The 19,059-nt window shown below is 46.4% G+C and overlaps 1 protein-coding gene across 8 annotated transcripts in view; it reads right to left on the reverse strand.

Moving 5' to 3' along the window:
- PHACTR1 (phosphatase and actin regulator 1) overlaps positions 1 to 19,059 on the reverse strand; it is a 570,997-nt gene that overhangs the window by 318,604 nt on the left and 233,334 nt on the right. The window contains exon 1 of one of the 8 annotated variants that reach the window (XM_086706267.1): positions 1,821 to 2,005. The exons of 6 other annotated variants lie outside the window; for them this stretch is intronic. The gene's annotated coding sequence lies outside the window, so the exon portion shown is untranslated. Of the gene's footprint in view, positions 1 to 1,348; positions 1,600 to 1,820; positions 2,006 to 19,059 lie in introns of those variants that run through there. One more of the 8 variants, XM_086706268.1, reaches the window with a different exon arrangement.

Genomic DNA, 19,059 nt, shown 5'->3' on the forward strand with positions numbered 1-19,059 from the left:
AGTGCAAGGCAAGGCACTCAACAGTAAAACTAGTCAGGGCACCGTGTTATCTTCTGTGATCTCAAAGGCACTGGTGGATCATATGGTGTCCAGAGGTCACCCTCATGAATCTCGGTCCTCGGTATATTATGGAAATGTAGAAATGCATCCGTTTTCGAGGGGTGGAAATCTGCATAAAAGGCGCTCCGTGTGCTGTCATTAATTATTTAAGCGATGCTTTCTGGAGGGACTGCCAAGGCCTGCAAAGGGGGATCCATGAACTGTTCTCTCGTGTTATGAATATTTGTAATATTACGCTATCTGTATTTCACACATGGGCATGAATCAGAAACCTCACCACGTTATCCCATTTGGCTCTGTGGTCATCATTTAGTTGTGCTAAATGGAATCTTTTCGATCCCCAAATGTGCTGGTGATCTCAAAGAATCACTGAGTCAGGATCATTTCTTTTTGTGATATCCGAATACTCTCTCATGGCAATCCCTGTGCCCCTCCAAAGAGTTGTTTATATTGGACACGTTTGACTCATAGAATTTGCCCCAGCCAAGGAGTGAGGTTGCAAAGGGGTAAGAGGCGGCCAAAAACCCGAATATCTCTTCACGAGACATCATTCTGAACACACGTTCCCTTTGGCTTGAACATCACCGTATTTTGTTTAGAGCACCTCAGTGTGGCCAAAAAAGAACCGCAATTCAAAAGGAACCCCTCAAAACTGCCGCCTTGCCTATTTCCCGAGTTCTCTAAGAATCCGTGAGAAAAAGAACCCATGGTGGCCGTTCTCGTTCATGCCCAGCAAGCTGTGATCCGTTGCCATATTGATTTTTGTCCCCACGCCTCAAACCTCAAAATGCCACAGCCTGAAATGGGGTCTAACCAAACCTTTCTTTGTCCTTCTATTTATTCCCCGGTCTGGTCCGCTTTCTCTTTTGTCATCCACAACTTCTCCCCGGGGCCCACCTCCCCCCGAGTAACAACTGCTTGATGCGATTTTTCCTCTCCTGTCTCTTTAAGTCGGAAACTTCCTGAGGTTCCTAAGTGCTGCCTGCCTCAGCAGGCGCCCAGCAAGTCTCTACCGCAGTGAGATTTGCAAGTGAATCCCCCTGATCTGAAAAACATCCCTAGTTTCCCATCAGAGTCTTCTGACTTCCAGGCATCCACAGCTCCACCAGTGGGCTCCAAGACATCCCGCGAACCGGCTCCGAAGACTGAAAACCCAAATCAATCCACGCTGGCAGCTCCAAAAGGGGAAATTCCCTAAACCCAACCACACACACACAAAACCGGATGCAAAACCCAACTAACAAACACACAAAAAGCAATGAAAATTACTTAAGACTCAAAAGCCTACCTTACGGGCGCTCCCAAGCTCTTTGCTCACGCAAGTATCCTCCCCTCCGGGTCTGTTTTCTGGCTAACAGCTGTGCTTTCTTGGACTAAGCAACAGTGGGAAGCCTCCGGGTCTGAAATACACATGCTACACACACCCAGGCAAGGCTTTCAGTGCCAGGCGGCTCCTTCGCCTTCCTTCCCGGCCCCGGGCCAGCCCGTGCCAAGTCCCGGACTGCTGACAATCTCCTCCATAACACGGGATGGGGGCTGGAAGGGAGCCCACGGGAGCTGAGGGACCGATCCCACTCACCATGGGCTGGGTGGCCACCTGTGTAACCTTAAAACCCTTCCACACAAGGTTTCTCCAGCCTCATCCAGATCCCAGAACAAGTTGGCAGACTCCTCCTGGCTTTCCCTGCTGGCACCCAGGCCACTGCCGGGCGGCGCCCCCCCCCCCCCGGGGGGGCTGGCAGGACTCTGATGTCTCTTACCTTCACAAAGCCCCAGTTCTTAAAAGTCTGGCTGAAGTCTCCAAGGAGCCAGGCGTTTTCCTTGACATTGGAGGCAACCAATTTCAGAGGCAGGGAACATTTCGAAATGAAACAGAAAGTAACCCAACCAGACCCCCCGACCTGCACTTGGCCCTCCGAGGCAGCCTCTGGGAGCCTCCGGACCCGGACAGCCAGCCCAGCGGTTTCGGCTTGGAGAAAATTCAGAGAAAACTGCCGCTTGCCAGTCTGGAACTCACGGCCGGAGTTTTTTATGTTTTTTTTTTTTTTTTAATTTATTATTTATTTATTATTATTTTCTTTTTTAGTATTTGTTGAGCTTTTTAACATGCAGTTTGTCTCCTTCTGCAGGGAATTACTCAGTGAGCCTGTCACCTGACTCACAGCAGCTCCATTATATAATTCAAACTGTGCTGTTGGGAGTTCGGATCAGAAAACCACAGTCCCCGCCCCTCCCCTCACAGGCCTCCCCCCTCCCCCTCCCCCTGGAGTGATGGGAGAGGCAGAGAGGGAGACCTTGGAAACTCGGCTGGCAGTTCTTTTTTGAGACTTCAGGTTGGGCAGAGGGGAGTGCTACATGTTTGCAGTGTATTTGTATTTCCCTTTGGTTTGATACTTTTGGGTAGAGGACCTCCTAAATGCCAATGCCGAGCTAGCAGAGATTGCTTAAGATGTAACATCTTAAGATGTAACTGTAGCAGCTTCCTTGATTTTCTTTCAGGGCGGCTCCAGATGAGCCACATCGCTGAATGATAGAGGGCTTAGATCGGTAGCACCTGAACGAAGGAGCGCTGAAACCTGGAGTGGTTACTACTTTTGCCACAAATCTTAAGTTCCCTGAAAGGTCAAAGGGGTAAATTGGGTTGAGGGGTCATCAGCCAACTCCCCTCTCCCCACCTGACCTCGATCACCATAAACCCTCCCCCAGCCTCCTCAGATAAGCCTAACACCCCACCGAAAGCCACATGCTTGCTATGCAAATACCTTTTATTTATTTTTTTTTTAATTTTTTTTTCAACGTTTTTATTTTTGGGACAGAGAGAGACAGAGCATGAACGGGGGAGGGGCAGAGAGAGAGGGAGACACAGAATCGGAAACAGGCTCCAGGCTCCGAGCCATCAGCCCAGAGCCTGACGCGGGGCTCGAACTCACGGACCGCGAGATCGTGACCTGGCTGAAGTCGGACGCTTAACCGACTGCGCCACCCAGGCGCCCCTGCAAATACCTTTTAAAAGCCAACTCTCTCACCCCCTACTTTCCACCAAACTGAAACCCTGAAGGCAAACCTCCCTGGATATTTTGAAGCCAGCACTGTCTGGGGCGAAGGTGATAAGAATCATCCCAGTCTGTTCCAATTTCCCTTTCTCGGCAGCCGTCATTTCTGTGATATTCATGGAGGGGGCAGCATGTTGGACCACAGAACTGACCCACGAATGAGAGGCTCTTTGAGAAACTCCGAGGGTGTAAAAAGAGCGGAACACTGAAAGCATCATGAAACATGATAACCCAACATAAAAAAACTGCAACCTTTTGCTTTGTCCACATCAAAGCCAGGCTGAGCTGGAGGAGGAGGGGGCTGGGCTCTGGGTTCCCTGTCTTCTCCCAGCCAGTGGAGGCTTGTTGCTGAATGTGGGAAGTACCTGAAAAGGACTGTTAAAGTCTACCGGAACAAATACTAACCCTGATCACCCTCTTTTGGTCTGTGCTACTCTGACCTCCTTGCTCCCTTCTGCACCCGGCCTAGAGCCCCCAGAGGAAACTACCCTGCTGTTCCTTTCTACCTCCAGCGTTGGGCGTAACATTAGATACCATTACTATATAAAGCTGTGCTGACAGGAGACTGATACTGTGTCCTAAGAATAGCTTCCAAGGTCCGTTGTAAGCGTCTATCCACATATCTCTCTGAAGTGGGCACGGGATCATTATTTTTATTTTTATGTTTATTTATTTTTGAGAGAGAGGGAGAGACAGAGCGTGAGCAGGGGGAGGGGCAGAGAAAGAGAGAGAGAGACACAGAACCCGAAGCAGGCTCCAGGCTCCCAGCTGTCAGCACAGAGTCCGACGCGGGGCTCGAACCCACGGACCATGAGATCATGACCTGAGCCAAAGTCGGACGTTCAGCCGACTGAGCGCCCCCAGGCGCCCCGGGATCATTTTTACTCTCCTTATACAGACCCCAAAAGGCCAGTGACACAGGCAGGGATTACAGGCCAGCCTTCCGACTCTCCATGCACGGTTTTGCAAAGACCCAGACACATGTGAAAAAAATATAAATGTGTAAACCCCAGTGACAGACTGATGCCTGTTTACTTCAGCCCCTCTAGGTATCGTAAATATAATTAATGTTGCCACAGTTGCTAAGGTAACTACACAGTAAGAGAAGAGGAAGCATCAGGTGATGAGACCCTCCTCAATAACGGGGAGAAAAGCCATAATACAAGCTATACCCTTGGTCTGTATATAGTCATTAAATATTGACGCCACAAAAATGAGTTTCCCAGACCCGCACTGTTCAGTGGAAATATAAGGGGAGCCACATATGCGATTTAGAACGGTCTAGGGGGGCCTGGGTGGCTCAGTCGGTTAAGCGTCAGACTTCGGCTGGTGAAATTGAGCCCCGTTCCGTGCTGTCAGCATAGAGCCCGCTTTGGATTCTCTGTCTCCCTCTCTCTGCTCCTCCCCTGCTCTCTCTCTCTCTCTCTCTCTCTCTCTAATATAAACATTTTAAAAACATAAAATGAAATAAAGTTGTCTAGTTGTTGCATTAAAAGACTGGTGAGGGGCACCTGGGTGGCTCAGTCAGCGGAACCTCCAACTCTCGATTTTGGCTCAAGTCATGATCTCATGCTTTATGGGTTCGAGTCCTGCGACGGGCTCCATGCTCCATGCTGACCGTGAAGAGCGGGCTTGGGACCCTCTGTCTCCCTCCCCCTGTGCCCCTCCCCCACTCACGCTCTCTCAGAAATAAACGTTTAAAAACCTATCCTTTACAAAACTAAGAACTGGGGCGCCTGGGTGGCTCAGTCGGTTAAGCGTCAGACTTCGGCTCAGGTCATGATCTCACAGTCCGTGAGTTCGAGCCCCGCGTCGGGCTCTGTGCTGACAGCTCAGAGCCTGGAGCCTGTTTCAGATTCTGTGTCTCCCTCTCTCTCTGACCCTCCCCCATTCATGCTCTGTCTCTCCCTGTCTCAAAAATAAATAAAACGTTAAAAAAAATTAAAAAAAAAAACTTAGAACTACAATTAAATGGCTGGTGAAATTAATTTTGGCAGTATGTTTATTTCATTTAATCCAATATATCCAAAATGTCATTTCAACATGTAGTCAATGTAAAATTATCCACAAATTATTTTTTATTCTTTTCTTCATACTCAATCTCTGAAACCTGGTATGAATTATATGTATGTAACACCTACATCACATCTCCGCAGGGGGGGCGTAGCCACATTTCAGGTTCTCAATAGCCACATGTGGCCAGTGGCTACATTGGATGGTGCCACCTCAGAACCTATTTGGTCACTTGGGGCTTGGAGTTCTTCTGAGGATGCATTTGCTTATCCCTACTTGAAACGTTTAGAAAGATAAATTATATTCATTTGGTGCTGGCCTTACGGCATAAATCAAGTGGTGTTCTCTTGAATGGAGCGAGAAAAGATCAAATGAGCTCGGAACTGAAACGGTTTGAAAGGTTCAGCTTCTTTCATGCCACCAGAGGATAGCGAAGATTAAGAAATAAATCTCAGGTTTATGAAACATTCCTTCACTGGGTAGCCCCAGTTGCCCGAGTTAGGAACCTCAGAATCATGTTTGCAGTTGTGTGTGTGTTTTTTTTTTTTAACGTTTATATATTGAGAGACACACAGCATCGGCAGGGGAGGGGCAGAGAGAGGGGGAGACACAGAACCCGAAGCAAGCTCCAGGCTCCGGGCCGTCAGCACAGAGCCCGACGTGGGGCTCGAACTCACAAACCATGAGATCGTGACCCCAGCGAAGCCCATCGCCCAACCAACTGAGCCACCCAGGCGCCCCTCGTGTTTGCACTTTCTACGTCTCCCTCCGCCCCTTGGAACCCCTCCAACAGACCACTCGGTCTTACCGGGTCTCCCTGTCACCTCTTCTGCAGTTCCGGGACCTCTGCTCTATCCCAGATGATCCCAGGAACCCCTGCCTGGGCTCCCTGCCTCCCCTCTCCAGCCATTTATGTTGACTTTCAATCCTGCCTTCAGTGTGAGTACACGGCGAAAGCAGACATTTAACCCCGTCGCGTCTCAGCTGTAAACCTTTCAGAGCAAGCTGACGCCTTTCAAATAAGATCCATAGGCAATCATAAACTGGCCTTCAGGGAACTCTCTGGCCCATCTCCTGGCTACACTTTCTTTGATTTTTACCTTGGTCTACATTCATGATTTCCATGACAACCTGCCTCTGGTTAGTCTGTTCCCTCTGCCTGGAACGTCCTTTCTGAAAACGCCTGCCTCTTCGCGGGCAAAAAAATCCTGTGAGCCTAGCTGAAGTATTTACCGTAGGGTTTCTTTCTTTTTTTTTTTTTTTTAATTTTTTTTTCAACGTTTATTTATTTTTGGGACAGAGAGAGACAGAGCATGAACAGGCGAGGGGCAGAGAGAGAGGGAGACACAGAATCGGAAACAGGCTCCAGGCTCTGAGCCATCAGCCCAGAACCTGACGCGGGGCTCGAACTCACGGACCACGAGATCGTGACCTGGCTGAAGTCGGACGCTTAACCGACTGCGCCACCCAGGCGCCCCTACCGTAGGGTTTCTTAACCCTGTAGTCCAAATTAACAGCCCCCTCACCTAGGTCGTCTACACCACGCTTACAAATAGATGTCCATACCATTTATCACAATTCTGTTGTAATTACATGACATGCTGGACAGGCATTTCCTTAAGGGGGGGGAACCACATGATGCTTGCCTTTGATTTCACTTTGGGATATAGTAGCATCTCAATAAATGCCTGGGGCATTCCAATACCCTTTCCTTTCCATCCATCTGTGCCCCCCACCTTCTAATTGTCTAACCACGTAGTATATCGTCACCACCATCATCATTGCATAGGAGGAGCCAAGATTTATTAGTACCACTAAGTACCCTACACCGTAGTAAGCATTTTACAGACATTTCATTTAATTTCAATGAGAAAGCTGCACCATAGGGACTTCTCAATTTTTCAAAACTGTGGCACCTTGAATAGCATTTCCAGTCTTTCAACAGGTGTTTTAAGGTATTCTTTTTCCCCCCAAGTTTTTGCTTAAATTCCAGTTAGTTAACATAGAGTGTAATATTAGTGTCAGGTGTAAAATTCAGGGCTTCAACACTTACATACAGCCCCCGGTGCTCATCACAAGTGCCCTCCTTAACACCCATTGCCTATTTAACCCATCCCTCCCCCCCCACCACCCCGCTCCACCTCCCCTCTGGTAACCATCAGTTTGTTCTCTATGGTTAAGAGCTTGTGGAGTGCCCGGGTGGCTCAGTTGTTTAAGTGCCCAACTTCGACTCGAGTCATGATCTCATGGCTCATGAGTTCAAGTCCCATGTCGGGCTCTGTGCTGACAGCTCGGAGCCTGCTTCTGTGTCTCCCTCTCTCTCTGCCCCTAACCCACGTGCATTTTGTCTCTGTCTGTCTCAAAAATAAATAAACATCAAAAAAAATTTTAGAAAAAAAAGTTCGTTTTATGGTGTGCCTCTCTCTTTTTGACACCATATGTTCATTTGCTTTGTAATCTTAAATTCCACATTTGAGTGAAATCATATGATATTTGTCTTTCTTTGACTCATGTCACTTAGCATGAGCAACACTCTCTAGCTCCATCCATGTTGCTGCAAATGGCAAGATTTCATTCTTTTTTATGGCCGAATAATATACCAGTGTGTGTGTGTGTGTGTGTGTGTGTGTGTGTGTGTGTATGTACGTATATATATACCACATCTTCTTTATCCATTCATCAGTCCATGGGCATTTGGGCTCTTTCCATAATTTGGTTATTGTTGATAATGCTGCTATAAATGTCAGGGTGCATGTAACATTTTATGGTCATTCTTGTAAACACCACTTATGGAAAGTTGATGTGCGGTTATGCCCCTAAAGAATGCAGGATCACGTACTCGCTTGTTAGCTCATTTGTTAACAGGCTAATGCATGTATCTTGTGTTTTTTTAAGCGTCTTCATTTATTTTTGTGAGAGAGAGAGAGAGAGGGAGAGAAAGTCGAAAGCAGGCTCTGAACTGTCAGCACAGAGCCCAGTGTGGGGCTGGAACTCACAAACCGTGAGATCATGACGTGAGCCAAAGTCAGACGCTTAACCGACTGAGCCACCCAGGTGCCCCTAATGCTTCCGATTCTTCATGGGCTGGGAAAACAGAAAGCCTACCTTAATGGTATTTTGTACAGAACACGAATACGGTACCTTTCGGGAAGGGTTGAGCAACCCGGCCACACGGACATGCCTGGATGCGATGCTGAGTTTTGTTGCTCAGAATCATTTTTGGCTCTCCTTTTGGCTTTCCAGTCATTTCCACGTAGTTCAGTTTGGTGGAGCTTTAAAAAGCGGAAGCACCAGCACCAGAGGGTGGTGAGGATTGGAGCCACAGAGCCACGGAATTCGTTGCTGGTGGGGATACAAAGCATTGCAGCCCTTTCGGGAGACAGGTAGGGGGTTTCTTACCAAATAAACTCTTGACAGATGGATCGAAAGCTTTTGTTTCCACCAAAACCTGCACTTGGATGTTTACAGCAGGTGTATTCACGACTGCCAGAATTTAAAAGCCACCAAGATGGCCTTTGGGAAGTGTGCGGATAAGTCAACTTGGTACGTCCAGACAACAGACAGTTATTTAGCCCTAAGAAGGGAGCTCTGAAGCCACGAAAAGAAACGGAGGAAACTTACATGTCTCTTACTAAGTCAAAGAAGCCAACCTGAAAAGGCTCCATCCTGCAGGAGTCCAACTCTATGACGGTTTGGAAAGGATAAAGCATGCAGAGAGTAAAAAAACGTCAGTAGTTGTCAGGGGCTGGGGAGGTGTGTGTGTGTGTGTGTGTGTGTGTGTGTGTGTGTGTGTGACAGAATAGATGTCACACAGATGGAGCACAGAGAGATTTTTAGGGCAGTGAAACTAGTCTGTGTAATACTCTAATGGTGGATACATGTTATCATACATTTGTCCACCACGGGGAGTGAACCCTTATGTGAACTGGGGCTTTGGGTGATACTGATGAGTCAATGTGGCTATTGTAGTAACAGGTCAGTGGTGATTCATCCCTTGAAACACATGGAACTAACCCTCTGGTGCCCGATGCCGATAAGGAGGAGGGCTGTGGGTGTCGGGTGTGGGGCATATGTGGGAACTCTCTGTACTTTCTGCTCAATTTTGCTGTGAACCTAAAACTGCTCTAAAAAAAAATCAAGTCTAACTGAGAAAGAAACATGGAGGGACCAGAGAATGGCTTGCTCACGGGTGCCCAAGGGGTTCCGGTGCGATGGGCTGTTTCCCCATTCCATTGTCAGCTGCTCAGGCTTATTCATTGTTCTCTCTACTTTGTTTCCACGGCACCACTAAATAAATGGCGGCGCATGTGGTCAGGGATTAATAAATTCTCGTCTAAGTGAAATGAAGAGAAAATACACTTAATGCTTCAAATAATAAATACATATTTCCACCCACATAAACAGCATAATAGCCTGAGTGTCACCAGAAAAGCTATTACTGATGCAGTTTTTGGAGACTCTGGAGCCTGGGACAGCCTGAGACTTGGAGGAGGGTTGTGCTAGGACGCCTGGCCCGGGGCTGGAAGACAGACGGAGTCTTGCAAAAATTTAACTCGCTCTTGGACTCAATCCGGGCAGTGTTCTCCATGCCCCCAGGGGTCGGCCCTTGCCACCGCCCGTTGGATTTACAACACACTGCACAGAGTAGGGCTGCCTCTGCAGGGTAAGGTACTGTGAGCCTCAGTTTCCTTATCTATAAAAAGCAGCCGTGGATACCAGGGGTTAAGGTGGGCGCTACAGGAGATCATGTCCATGATCGGCTAATGACTGTGTCAATTAATGGAAATGTTTATTCTTTAAAAAAATTTTTTTTAATGTTTATTTTTGAGAGAGAGAGACAGAGTATGAGTGGGAGAGGGGCAGAGAGAGAGAGAGAGGGAGACACAGAAACTGAAGCAGGCTCCAGACTCCGAGCTGTCAGCACAGAGCCTGACGTGGGGCTCAAACTCACGAACCATGAGATTGTGACCTACCTCGCTTATCTTCCTTCTACTCAACTTGCTGTTGGCACGCATTCAGGCAACGAGCAGACTGACCTCCCCAACCTCTGCTGCCTTCCTTCCTTCTTTCCTTTTCCATCTCTCTTTCCTTTCTTCCTCATTTCCTTCATCCTCCCTCCCGCCTCCCTCTTTCTCCCCCCACGCTTTCCGTTTATCATTTTTGTTCACACGAGCTTAACGTTTAATCGGATTATTTGTTTTTTTTAGGGGTGTTGAGTTGTAGCTCGTCATGACGAGCCCCGGAGGATGTGTGGAAGGTGTTGAATCAGTTCCTGTACACCTGAAACCAACAGAGCCCTGAATGTTAACTACTAGAATGAAAATAGAACAAAATAAAATAAAGAGACATGATGACCAAAAAAAAAAAAATAATAATAATAAAAACACAAAATGAGTTGATTTTATCCCTTGCTATTCTTGGCCAGCTGACTAAGACACTTTGTATCGAGATCTTCCTGCCAAAGCCATATTAAGCTCCCCAGGTTGCTAAACTTAGACCAGCCTGTTTCTGCCCTCTCTTAGAAGGCCTGCCATACCATAAACAAGAAAGGTATGAGGTCAAAGGATTCTTGTTCAGAGCAAAGGGGGCTGCTTCCCACGGAGCTTCCCAGAAGGAAGGCAGAGCCTGACAGGAAAAAGATCTGAGACCTCTGGCACAATCTATCACCGAGCGGTTAATACCTCACTCTCTGCCAAGTCAATGCGACCGTCCATCTCCCAAGCCATTTTTCAAATTGCCTTCTGGCCAGCTCAGCACAATGTCTGTATGAGAGCTTCGGGAGAACAACAGAAAAAGGGCAGTTTCCCAGAGGGCAGGTGGTCGTGTTGTTTCCTTTAATTCTCTCCAAAGCACCAAGTGGACGTTATAAAAGGGGCTGAGACCCAAGAAAGACACAAGAAGGGAGAGGAGATACACAGCGGACTATTGAACGGGGCAAACGAATGAGGAGGGAGACAGGAGGGAGACACCTGGGATTGAATTCGGGTTCGGCTACCTGCTCCCCGGGAACAACCTAGTTAGCCTCTGTTTCTTCACGTGTGCGACGCTGAGACTAATACATCGGGGGCAAGTCGCGCGTGATGTGTGTAAAAGCGTCTGTCAGGTGGCCCGGGGAACAGCAGCTGCTGAATGACGTTGGCCAGGTATGTTTGTGAGTTGCCATTTCCTCAGGTCTAAAATGGAAAGAGATTACAATGCCCCCCAACCCCCTGTATGAAGTTCCTTGGCGTCAGCTAAATGAGGCCTCCGGCACGTGCGTCTTCCCTCTTAGCCCGTCCCCACCCATCCCCAAGCCTTCACCTTGCGGCTAACACTTTCCAAAGTTGGACACAGCTGTTATTTCCCATGCCACCTACTCTTTAGAACCTTGCCACTTCCTGGCCCCGGGGGGTGGAGTCTACTTCCTCTTCCTGAGAATCTGAGTCAGGGGCGGCTTGGAGCCCTCTTGCCATCAGCGTGGCAGAAGTAATTCTGTGGGACCAGAGAGACTAGGCTAGGGTTACCTTACTAGTTAGAATATTTACTCTCGAAGCAGACATCTGGCAAGTAAGCAATTCACCTCACTGCGCCTGCCATCGTAGGAGGAAGCCCCACGTGGCCCGAGTGGAGACGCCATAGAGAGAGTTCTCAGATGCTCGAACCCCATCCCCTCATAGTCACTGTCTGACCGCAACCTCACCAGGGACTAGAGCCAGAATCACCCAGCAGAGCCCTTCCTGAATTCCTGACCCATGTCAGTGAAATGGAGGTGTTGAAAACACAACAAAACCTAATTGGAAAACAAATATGGCCTCCGTGACAGTCTCCTAAAGCACGGAAACGTAGGCTTCAGAGCTCAGGCCCTGAAGTCGGGGAGGACCAGGGTTTAAATTGACCTTATCATTTAGCTGTGTGACCTTCACGGAGCCCACGTGGCTAAAAAGGTGATAAAAATAATGACCGGGTTGCAGGATTATTGTCAGGATAAATGAGGTTCCGTTAAGTACTTAGCATCAAGAGTGACACGGAGTAGACACATCTCAGATACTGTTTGTCACCAACACCGACCCCAACACCATCACCAGAAACCCGATCCCAACCGTTATGATGGCGTTTGCTCCCAAGGCCTTAAGAGCCGGCTGGAGTACACCCCTTTCTTTTTATAGTCACACTTTGTTCCGTTTAGACACGTTCCCTTCAACCCATACTTTGTAGAGCTACACTTTAAGCCTTTATGCTAATGTCACAGTCCTAAGGAGTTGTTTCAAACGATTCAGTCAATCAGCTCTCACTTTACCCTCAATGTTCTCAACTGTCACAATTATTGTTGCCACTAATGGCCAAATATCCTGGAGCAAGAGATCTATTTTGACGAAGGACGCAGAACTATCTATCCCTAAGACTGCTGAGCCATTGAGCTCGGGCTCTGAGCACCTACAATGAGCCAACAGAAGAAGAAGAAAATTAAGGCTCAAAACGAGAAAGTATACTGAAAACAGCATGAGAATTTGTTCAGTAACTTCCATATTCCTATATTCATCTGGTCATTTAACAAATAGTTATTAACAGCTTGCTATGTGCCAGACTCTGGACACACAAACATAAACAAAGCAGACGTAATTTCTGTCGTCATAAAGTTTCCAGACTGATGGAAAGTAACTGGCTTTGCCATTAAATAGCTTAGAGTTTGAATCTGACTCTGTCACTTGCTACATGTTTAATCTGCTTAAACTTTTTCAGAGCCTCATCCTTTCCTTAGGGCCATCGTGAGGGTTAAATGAATTAACGTAAGGAGAGTGCGCACCATGGCTCTTGGCAATGTGTATGTATGTCTGTTTTCCTAAAGGTCATACAACAGGGACGCTCTAGAATCAGGATATAAACCCCGGTGTGTGTGGCTCCCAGGTTTGTGCTTTTAAAGGAATTTTCTAGAGGTGCCTGGGTGGCTCAGTCAGCTAAGCAACCGACTTCGGCTCAGGTGATGATCTCACGGTTCGTGGGTTCGAGCCCCGAGTTGGGCTCTGTGCCGACAGCTCGGGGCCTGGAGCCTGCTTCGGATTCTGTGTCTCCCCCTCTCTCTGCCCCTCCCCTGCTTGCTCTCTGTCTCTCTCTCTCTCGGTCTCTCAAAAAAATAAGCATTAAAAAAATTTTTAATAAACTTACCAAAAATTTAAAAAAGGTATTTTCTAATTACTTCTATTTTGAGTCCCCCAGTCATTAATTCAATTCATCAATCATTCAAAAATTGAAAAAAAAATTGTTTTTCCATGTCTTTTTCTTTATCATGCCTTTTTGTCATTCTTCTGCAGAACCTCATGCGGTAGGCATTAACTGATATGAGAATCGCTAGACAACTTGTGTCATCACAGAAGAAAATAACAGCAATAGTTACGTTTCTTCAGGTTATACTTGAGAAGCTGGAGTAAGGTGTTGGGTTATTCAGGAGGTCTTAAAATTTTTTTTTTTTATTATTGACGTATCGTTGACATACAATGTTATATTGGCTTCAGGGGTACAACGGTGATTTGAAGACTGTATGCGTTTCTCAGCAGTCACCGCAGTAAGTACAACATCAGTACAGTATTACCGACTATGTTCTTTGTGCCATATTTTCATCCCAGTGACTTGCATATTTTGTAATTGGAAGTTTGTACCTCTTAATCCCCTTCGCCTGTTTCACCCATCCCCCCACCCACCCACCCCTCTGGCAACCACCAGTCTGTTCTCTGTATTTGTGACTCTGTTCCTGTCCTTGGTTGGTTTTCGTTTGTTCTGTTTGTTAGATCCCACACGTAAGGGAAATCATACTGTATTTGTCTCTCTCCGTCCGACTGACTTCACTTAGGGTAATATCCTCCAGATCCGTCCTGATCTAAATTGTGCAGCAGAAAGAGACACAGCTAGCATCCAGTCACAGAGAGATTATCTGGCCGTGTGGTCGTGTATGGGCATGACTTCTTTCTTTCATTTAAAAGTTGGAAATACTACAAAATTTATTAATAATCTAGGGGACTGCCATGAAAAACCCACCAGCATTACTGTTCTGTATATGAAGTCTTTCTAGACCTCTGAGCCCTCTGTCAGATTGGACACCATGTTGCAATTATTCTCTTGCCTTCTATAACCCCACTTATTCTTTTTTTTTTTTTTAATTTTTTTTTTCAACGTTTATTTTTTTATTTTTGGGACAGAGAGAGACAGAGCATGAACAGGGGAGGGGCAGAGAGAGAGGGAGACACAGAATCGGAAACAGGCTCCAGGCTCTGAGCCATCAGCCCAGAGCCTGACGCGGGGCTCGAACTCACGGACCGTGAGATCGTGACCTGGCTGAAGTCGGACGCTTAACCGACTGCGCCACCCAGGCGCCCCATAACCCCACTTATTCTTAAACTACTTTTTAAAAAATAAACAACTCTTCAGACAACACACTTCCCTTTTCCTCTGTCTTTTGGACCACTGGCCACCATATTGTCTTCAGAATATGGGTCTTATGAAACGCTCTCCTGACAAAAAGAGCTGTGGTCAATGGTTCTGGGTAATACTATATACTACATTCACCTTCCCTTTGAGGTTACATGCACATTAGCACTTCAAATGCTCTGAGAAGTCCTGCGACAAATAAAGCTGGCTAACTTTGTTTAACCCGGTGTTTTCTAAACATTGACTTCCTCTTTTCCTGGAAGCCCTTAGGAACAAGAGTTTATTAACTATAGTTTGGGAAACACTGATATATTCAAATCATCTTCGTTCATTCATTCGTCCTTTGTCCATTATTCATTTGCTTGGCAAATATGTATTTAACACCATGCCAGACACTGGAGAATGTACTGGGAGAACAATAGAAAACAAGATGGATAGCTTATTGTTTTGCCTGAAGGGCAGAGAAGTGAATATGCAACAACCACAGAATGTGGTAAGAGCTATCGTGGGGGAAATAGAATTGTGGCAGTACACAGGGCTAGGATTTGATTATTCTGGAGGAATGGTTAGGGAGGGCTTCCTGGAAGAAGTGGCTTCATATGGGAACCTGAAGGAGACGTGGGAGTTAGCCAGATAGAAATTAGGGACAGAAACTGAAAGTACGATGCAGGCTGGGTCGCTGCTTCCATAAAGGTCCCCAACTCAGAGAGGGCATGGGCTGACTGAGTGACCAGAAAACATCTCAACTCAAAGGCCACCATGAAGTCTTTGATATTTCTTTCATCCCCAATCCTGGATCCTGGGATCTTCCTCTGTCCTCCTACCAAAATAGCTTGCAAAGTGGGTGTTCAATAAATCGCTATTTCCCATATGGTAATGGGATCGCAGCTATGATCTGTTGAAGCCCAGAGATACACACACACACACACACACACACACACACACACACACACACACACGCACACACGGATGCACACACTCCACCCCCAACACTCCTAAATTCAAAACGAGGGAGTATGTTTTAGAAAGGTTTACTGTTAAAACTGTATACAGATGTTGTTTTGTTAATTTTATTTCCAATGTATTTCTTAATTAAAAAATTACACATGGACATGTAATTGTGAATGGTGAGGTGGCTTTCGTAATTAACTCCATTGCTGTTTAATCCTCTTTAACATGTTTTCCATTATTAGGCAGCTTGCTTTTGTGACCTAGCAAACAGAGAGGTAAAAGTGTCATTGGGCAGATTGAATTAGACACTTGGAATTGAGCACACCGAAGAGCCCAGAAGTTGGGACTCAGCATCTCTCTCTCCCTGCGGCCGCCATGCTGGGCTACCTGCCTTCTATCACTTCCCTCTACCTGCCCTCTATGTCTTCTGGTCACTTCCGTGATTCGCAGACACACAGGAATTCCTGCCTTTCTTTCTGTGGCTGCCGTCTGGTCATAAAAGACGAGCCAGCCCTTTTGTCATCCGTAGAACAGAGGGTAATGTCTCTTAATTAACGAAAGGAAGTGATGCAATGTAGTGAGAATACTGCAATTGTTTCCAATTAATCCCACATGCAGTTTGGCAAAGTTAACAATCCATAAAATGACCTAGGATCTAAATATGGAGAGCAATCATCTTTTATCAGTCATATTTTTCCCCCTGTTGTTCCAGCAAAAGCGGGAACATTCAAAAGCTCTGGCTGCGTAAAAGGGTTAAGGGTTTACAGTGTCAGAAATTCTTAAATGTAATCTCAGATAGAAATGTACACATGCCTTTCAGATCTTCTGACCCCCAAACGTTTTACAACCTCTAAAGACATCACACAATGACTGGCATCTACTCAACCACCAGTGGAGCAATTACTGCATTAGGTACGCTCTTGGTCACTGAAGCAAAGGCGCCGTCGTGGTCATGGGGAAAAAAGGGAATTAATGAGTTAATTTCATCAGACGCTTGCATTTCTAGATTCTCTGAGGATAAAGAATGTGTCTCACCTACCCACAATCCCCCCAAAATGCCTCATGGGACATCTTACCTGGGATCCATATAGCGTTTCTCTTTTCAGTTGGGGCAGAATGCACGTAACACAGTATTCAGCACTTTACCCACTTTAAAGTGTATAATTCAGTGCCGTTTTGTACATTCCCAATGTTGTACAACCTACCACTGACCAGTTCCGTAATATTTTCAACTGAAAACGGAGTCTTGTCACCGATAAGTACTCACTCCTCATTTCCCCCTCCCTGCCAGCCCCTGACAACCACTAATCTGCTTTCTGTCCCCATGGATTTCCATATTCTAGATATTTCATATAAACAGAATTGTATCATACGTGGCCTTTTGCGTCTGGCTTCTTGCCCTTAGCATCACGCTTTCAAGACTTAGCCGTGTTATAGCATGTATGGGTACTTGATTCCTTTTTATGGGTGAATAATAATCCACTGTGTACTCCACTTTGTGTATCCATTCATCATTTGATGGACAGCTGGAGTGTTTCCGCCTTTTGGCCATTGTAAAAAATGCCGCCATGAACATTTCTGTACATGTTTTTGTTTTGTTTTGTTAAATATTTATTTTGAGAGAGAGAGACAGCATATAAGGGAGGGGGGCAGGGAGAGAGAGAGAGGGAAAGAGAATCCCAGGCAGGCTTCTTGCTGTGAGAGCAGATCCCAACACGGGGTTCAACCTCACTGTGAGATCATGACCCGAGCCCAGATCAAGAGGCAGACACTTAACTGACTGAGCCACCAAGGTGCCCCTGTACAAGTTTTTGTTTGAACGCTCATTTTCAATTCTTTTGGATATCCGCCTAGCAGTAGACTTGCTGAGTCACATGGAAATTCATGTTTAACTTATTTAGGCGCACATAATACTTTTTTATTGAGTATTACCAGGATTCTGCAAAGGTTGAATGTGGTTGGTAGGGGAAAATCTACACTTGCTGAAATGCCTTAATGGAAATGCTATCAAGCACTGGGATGTGCTTGTTTCTTTCACGACGGGTCAGGAAGATTTGTGTGGGGGTCCCTCCTCTCTCCACTAGCTCATAGCCTACTTTCTTCAGCAGATCTTTGTTGAAGCACTTGGGCCCTGGAGTAGGATTATGGGATTATGGGGCATTTATCAATGTGTGATCTTAAACTAGTTGTATAACCTCTAAAAGTTTCATCGCTCGTAAATGGGGGACTGGCTGTAAGGACAACATAGGGTGTTGTTACTTTCAATAAGACAATGTATTTAAAAGACTTACTACATCAGTTGGCTAACAAATGCTTGAGAAATGTAGCTTGGATTGTATTAATACCTCGTGATATCCCTGCAGTGTTTAAGTAAGTAGCACAGTGCTAGGCACATAAAAGTCAATTATAACTGAATATGTAACATGCTTAATGGGAATTGCCTTGGTCCTTTTGAGGTTTTTAAACCAACTTCCTTCCTTCCTTCCTTCCTTCCTTCCTTCCTTCCTTCCTTCCTTCCTTCCTTCCCTCCCTCCCTCCCTCCCTCCCTCCTTCCCTCCCTCCCTCCCTCCCTCCCTCCTTCCTTCCTTCCTTCCTTCCTTCCTTCCTTCCTTCCTTCCTTCCTTCCCTCCCTCCCTCCCTCCCTCCCTCCTTCCTTCCTTCCTTCCCTCCCTCCCTCCCTCCCTCCTTCCTTCCTTCCTTCCTTCCATCTTTCCTTCCTCCTTTCCTACCTTCCTTCTTCCCTTCCTATTTCATGTTGGGCTATTTCATTTCCTAAAGGATGAGCAACCGATGGAATCTGCCACTGGAGATCCAATGTCCATGAACATGGGAAGAGATCCCTTGTGGGTGAGATCAGTTGTGGGCAGCATAGGGTGGGTTCATGACTCTGGTGTTGCCAGCTCAAATTTGTGCATACCCCGGAGAAGAACTTCTCCAAAGGGAAATACCTAAAACTTCTTTGAGTGAATTAGAAAATTTGTTTTTATTAATTCAGTTCCATCTGTGGCAATCTGATTGCAAGCCCTATTTCCATTTTTAATGCCCTGGAACCAATTCAGTCTACTTCAGGGGATTTTCTATGCCAGTGGGTTCCTTTAACTCTGCAACCATCAGATTGTATATACCTTTGCAGGTGTACTTGTTTCTGGCTTATAATCTGCTCTCAGGTCTTATAATGCTGTATCCCTGACTCACATCTGTTGGTGGCTCACCTGTCCCAACATACATCCATAATTCCCAATTCAGCAGCTTCCCAGAATCCCAGTGTTAAACCTGAAGGATTTTCAGCTGCCCATCCGCCTTAGGTGAGAGCCAGGTTCAAGTAGGGAAATAGGAATTAGTGAGAGAGGGGATGGTGTCCAGTGATGAGTTCTTTTTTTTTTTTTTTAATTTTTTAGTGTTTATTTATTTTTGTGAAAGGGAGAGGGACAGGGCATGAGTGGGGGTCGGAGACACACACACACACACACACACACACACACACACGCAACCCAAAGCAGGCTCCAGGCTCCAAGCTGTCAACACAGAGCCCAATGAGGGGCCCGAACCCACGGACCATGAAATCATGACCTGAGCTGAAGTT

The sequence above is a fragment of the Puma concolor genome, chromosome B2, assembly GCF_028749965.1.
Source record: "Puma concolor isolate L17-30 chromosome B2, mPumCon1.1.hap2, whole genome shotgun sequence".
Classification (NCBI taxonomy): domain Eukaryota; kingdom Metazoa; phylum Chordata; class Mammalia; order Carnivora; family Felidae; genus Puma; species Puma concolor.